Genomic DNA, 6,083 nt, shown 5'->3' with positions numbered 1-6,083 from the left:
GAATTCTTTTAGCGTATCCGTGCTTTCAGATATCGATCTGCGAAGTTTAATTGCCGTTTGCATGATTACGCATGTAAGACAGTGACAACCGCAGCGCTGAGACAGACAGGACAAAAGAAAACACTCCAAACTTGGACCACTCAGCTCAGGGAAGATGTAAAGGTGGCAACGAAGGATATTACTACTGAGGAGGATATCGAAATCTTGGACAGTAGGCTGGCGCACTTGATTGAAGCCAAACAATCTATGTTAAAATGATGGAAAACGCAACGGCCGAACAGGAGACTCAGGAAGCGTATAGCATTGTTGAATAGGGAGATTGAGGAACACTCCAGATATTTACAGCAACAACAATGGGATGAGCTTTGTAATTCCATAGATGGTCGAATGAAACAAGGTGGAAATTGGAACTTACTTAGACATTTGCTTCATGAGAAGGACACGAAATCTAATAGGAGAACAGCAGTAGCACGACTCGTCCATCGTGAGAGTCAGGACACAACGGAGGAGGCCATTCTTGATCGGCTCGCAGCTAAGTATTTACCACTTAAGGATAGCAATGAGAGTACTGACCAGCCTGAATATACAGGGGAAGACTGTGAGCTTATGGATCAAGACTTCACAGAAAGCGAAGTTCGTGCAGCCCTGTACGACCTCAACAGTAGATCCGCTGCCGGTCCAGATGGCATTTCCAATAGGCTTTTGAAAAATCTGGACGATGATTCCATAAAGTATTTAACTGAGTATTTCAATGAACTCTGGAAAAACGGTGATTATCCGAAGGAATGGAGAATTGCTAACACAATTCTTATTCCCAAACCATTCAAGCAACTCAATCTAGATAACCTAAGACCCATATCGTTAACATCATGTCTGGGCAAAACCATGGAGCAGGTCACACTTAATAGACTGACTAAGTATGTAGAGAAGAGAAATGTTCTTCCGCATAACCTGATCGGTTTCCGTCCTGGACTTTCGACTCAAGATGCAATGCTTTTAATCAAACATCACCTTATTCTTGCTAGCCTGCTACATACGAGAGCTCTCCTAGGCCTAGATGTAGAAAAATCCTTTGATCGCATCAAACACAAGGCCTTATTGGATATCCTCTCGGAGATGGGATTCGGTAAGCGATTGCACAATATAGTCAAAGCCTTTCTCGGTTGCCGTTCTGCTTGTCTCAGGCTAGGCGAACTCCAATCGACAACCCTCGAACTTGGGAATCGTGGGACACCACAAGGGTCTGTCCTATCTCCCATGTTATTTAATTTGGCAATGTCAAAAGTGGCTTGAGGTTTCGCGCAGATTGAAGGTATCCACATTGCAATATATGCAGATGATGTAACAATCTGGAGTGCTGAAGGTAATATGGGACAAACAGAGACCAAACTACAGGAAAGCATTTATGTGGTGGAAACCATACTTGAGGGTATGGGACTGATCTGCTCTGCTAAAAAATCAGAACTATTGATACTACGGAGCAGTAAGCGCGGGCGCAAGCCGAACGGATATATCCCAGAGAAAGAACCCCGCATTGACATATACGCCAAGAATGGAGAACCAATCAGGCAGGTGGAGACTATTAGGGTGCTAGGACTTCTCCTGGAAGCGAATGGATCTAATCGCAGGATGATACAACATATCTCTAAGAAGTCAGAAGAAGTCATTAGACTTCTGCGTAGAAGCATAATGGGCTAGGAGAAGACAGTGCCATTAGATTGGTACATGCATTCGCATTTTGCCACTTCTCGTACGTGGCAGGCATCCTACAATGGACACAGGCTGATAAGAACAAGCTAAACGCTTTAATCAGACGACTTATATATGCTACACTAGGACTTCCCATCAGCACGGCCAATGATGGATTATTGCGCCTAGGGCTACATAACACACTAGAAGAGATAGCTGAGGCTCAACAGGTGGCCCACCAAGAGAGACTATTGAGGACACGACCTGGAAGGGCGCTACTTGAAGAAATAGGCGTAGAAAGTACACCAACCAAAGCGGCGAAGCGGAGACGAGACGACGAGAGAAGCGTTGTTGATCTCACCACAAGGTCGCTGTATCGGACCGGCTACCAGAGCGTGGCAGCTCTGGCTCGGAGGGAGAAGACAGGCGGCTCGGCAGCACGGGTTGATGGCGGTGGCGTTCTGGTCGGGCAGCTGATCGTGGAGCTCGGGCCCGTAGCCCGACAGCTCTTGTTCTGCCCACGGGCGCAGACGCTCACCGGCCTCGGGCAGCAGCAGTTGATTATCGGGCAGGGTGGCGATGCCCGGGAAGGCAGGCGGCTTGGCAGCAGGGGTTGACGGTGGCGGCGTTCTGACCGGGCAGCTGGTCGTAGAGCTCGGGCCCGTAGCCCGACAGCTCTCGTTCTGCCCACGGACGCAGACGCTTGCCGGGCTCGGGCAGCAGTTCTCGAACGGATGGAGTGGCGGCGCCCAGGAATGGGTTGGCAGGAGGCCCCGGCCGGGTGAAGTCCTGGTGGCTCGGGTCCGGAACCCGACGGCACCAACAAAGGAGAATTATTAACAGAATTGCAAGCAGGACTGCGAGAAAAAAAAATAAGACGACCCCGTTCCCTAGGAACATGCACCCGACACATAACCTCGAGAGACGGAAGGCAAGGGCCAAGGCACTCCTTCAAGACATAGATCAACATAAGCAGCGGGCGGTGTTCGTTGACGCGGCCTGGGTTAAAAATAAGGATGCGTATACCTCCATTGTTGTAGACACTCGAGGTAACATACGGGATGCCATCACCGTTTATACCAAGGACCCAACAGTAGCAGAACAAGTAGCCATCGCCTTAGCCATCCGGGCAAATTGGTGGACACATATTTAAAGCGACTCTAGAACAGCCATACGCAACTTTATTAAAGGATATGTGACACGGATAGCAACCAGGTTACTAGACAAGGTCAACAGTGAGAGGATCGAAATCCGCTGTTTTCCTGCACATCTGGGGGTGGTGGACGGAACCCGGAGAAACCTCAATGAGGTGGCAAATGAAGCAGCCCGAGGACTTCCTAGCCGTGCTCTTCAAGACCGAGCAACTTACACTTCACACGGGGAACACAGGGATCGATTATTAACATATAACGAAATCACGAAACATTATTATTTAAGCAGACGGGAATACCCATTGCCACGCGGTAAGCTTTGCAGAGCCCAAGCGGTCACATTACGTTTGCTACAGACAATGACATACCCAAGTCCAGATTTTATTAACAGGATCTATCCGGAGAGGGAAATTCAAACCAATTGTAGTAAGTGCAATTACATCATTACACTTGACCACATTCTTTGGCAGTGCCCCGCGGTCTTCACAGACTGTGACAAGGAACAAGAATGGTAGGGGCAAACGCTAAAAGTGAATCACCTGGTCTGACCAATTACAGACAGTCAGAAGGCCCGCGATGTGGCTGAAGGGCTCGGCCTGACAGTCCCAACGTGGGAGCGGCCCGTGTCAACCCAGGGTTGACCTTCACGACTCAGTAAAGTTCTCCATACCATACCATACAGTGACAACCGACGCAAAGCACATGTGATTTGCTACTTCGCTGTAGTAAAGTAACATTACTTACAATACTGACGAGAACAACCTTTTTTTTCGGGGAAGGTGTCTATGGCTAGGGTTCTATGCATTTTTCATGTCCGTCAACAGATCTACACGTGTAAAAACTCAGATCCCGAATTTGATGCAAAATCGCTTCATTATATGCAAAAGCTTATACTTCTTATCACTTGGATTTGCATTTTCAGTAGAGTAGTTACCAATAGGCATCATTTTCAAAATCAGTAGAATCTCAGGAAGATAATAACGGTTGCTCAAAGATTTGCCGCTGTGCGACCCGTGTCAGCATTGTGTATCCTCGCACCACCCTCTCTTTGTCATCGTTCCAAGCGCTTGAGTGCCTAGTTTCCTTCCGCCCTCCCGATGTGGCGGTCCCGTCGCGCGTGTCTACTTTCCATCGGGTGGCGGTCGCGTCACGCGTGTCTAGTTTCCTCCGGCTCCCCGAGATGGCGGTAGTCTTCCACGCGAATGTATGCCGCCGATAAAAGTAAAAGTGTCTGTGCGTGTGTCATTCTTCGGGATGACCGTCGTTGCCGCTCAAAAAAAAATAAAATTTGCTCATACCTTTGATCTAAATTCTGTGTCACGTCTATGTGGTGTGCTAATTTGCTTTGCTGGTAATCCACCTTCGCAGCAGAGGAATGAAGAGTTATTTTTCTTAAATCGCTATTGGTTTTCATTGACTTAGAGTTACCCGTTGGTTCCCCATTACATATTTTTCTTCTGTCCACCTGCACCACCTGCGATACAGTATTTTGGCGCAGGGAGAGTAAGCTTCACTCACATTCTGAATACATGCATGCTTGTCGTGCGGGCGTGTGTGTTCGTGCTTGTTCATCAAATAATGGCACTAACCCACCACGGATCTGATTTGGAAGTCCCTCGTCGAAAACAAATAGCCATTTCTACTGCATCGCGCTACCACATCCAGTGTGATAGAGGGGTGGCCGGTACATCGTAAAGTGACTATAGTATACATCGTAGGTGACTGCGCCCCACTGCTGCAACGCCCGAGACATTACTTAGTTATTTGTTATGGATCCATGTACTGCTGTAAAACTTGGCCTCCTTTGGGGAAAAAACGGCAAAGCGTGCAAAGCGGCCACGGCAAAGCTCGAGACACACCGAAGCTGGCCGATCGATTGCGTCATAACCTAAGAGATCGCTGGCATAACCAAGCTCAACTCAGGCATAGCCAAGGCCGAACCTAGCTGCTGCCATGTTCAACCGAGATAGAACCAAGTTCAACCTCGACACGACCAGCTTCGTTGTGTCTCGAGCTTTGAGCGGCCTAGTGCAAGCTTTGCCTCCCCATTACGACGACATAAGAGAAGTGAAATTGCACTCTGGAATGATTAGCGGCCACGCATCCAGTTGTGGAAGAAGACGACGACGAACGGGGGAGCAGTGGCACGAGCGCATTCTGAGCTCGTGCCGAGCGCCAAAACGAGCGCTAACCGAAGGGCGCCAACAAGCCAGCTGCGGAAGAATACGACGACGCTCGAGTCAATGCTGATGATGATAGTTTCGTGAAACGCGCACTTTTTGCGGCTGGCTTAAACAGCTTCGCTGTTAATAGCCCAGTAATAGGGCACCACGCGAGAGGTACCTCTCAAGCTAGTCCTCATACGTAAGGTAATCGTGGGACTGGGGCCCTCGCGTGGTGTCTATACAGCTTCAAATTGAAGCAGTCACACGAAGTGCTAGACGCTGCGTATGAACTTGAAGAAGGTAAACAGAGGGGCAAGATTTTTGTTAATCACCACCATATAAAGCCAACAGTCAATGAAGCCAAGGAAAGCATAGGAGTAATTAGCTCTGGCTGAAATTACAATGTAGAAAATAATGAAGGGGAAGTGACATTGCACGAAAAGGTAACTTGTCGCCGGTGGGGGCCATACCCACAACCTTCACGTTAAGCGATGGCTGTGGGTTCGCATTAGGCTGCGTGTGGTATACTGTGATGCATTACTTGCGTCGTTCCGGTGAAATAGGCGGCGGGGCATTGTCGTCGCTAGAGTTGCTTGCATAGGAATTGGTCGCAATGCGAAAACGACGAATACTGCGCCATTGACTGCTGCTGAAGGGACAAGTATGAGCGTTGTCTTAGCCGCGTATTTGTCCTTCCTGTCAAAAGCCATTAGTGGGCCTTCTACTGAGTATGCTTTGCCGGAGGAATCGACAAAACTAGGTGTTCCGTATGGCTTATAAGACTGGCTACCGCACTGGTCTACTCCGTTTGCAATGAAAAGTCGGAAAATACAAATGCCTTTGCTTTTGTGAGGACAAACTCTTAAGAAAGCGCCTTCTTGTACTAGTAAATTCTACTCGATTGACTGGGAAAGGAAAGCCGCCACCTCTTTTATTTGTGGTATAGCAGTGGCATAAACAGGGATAAGGTGTCTGAGAAAGGATGGCCTACGTATTGATAGGCGGACTGTCATGGCCGCCTTTGACAAAAATAGTTTTTGTCAAATGCGGACATGACAATCTCTAAATTATTAACTTC

The sequence above is a fragment of the Dermacentor silvarum genome, chromosome 3 (assembly GCF_013339745.2).
Source record: "Dermacentor silvarum isolate Dsil-2018 chromosome 3, BIME_Dsil_1.4, whole genome shotgun sequence".
Lineage (NCBI taxonomy): Eukaryota > Metazoa > Arthropoda > Arachnida > Ixodida > Ixodidae > Dermacentor > Dermacentor silvarum.
This window is presented reverse-complemented; position numbering follows the sequence as displayed.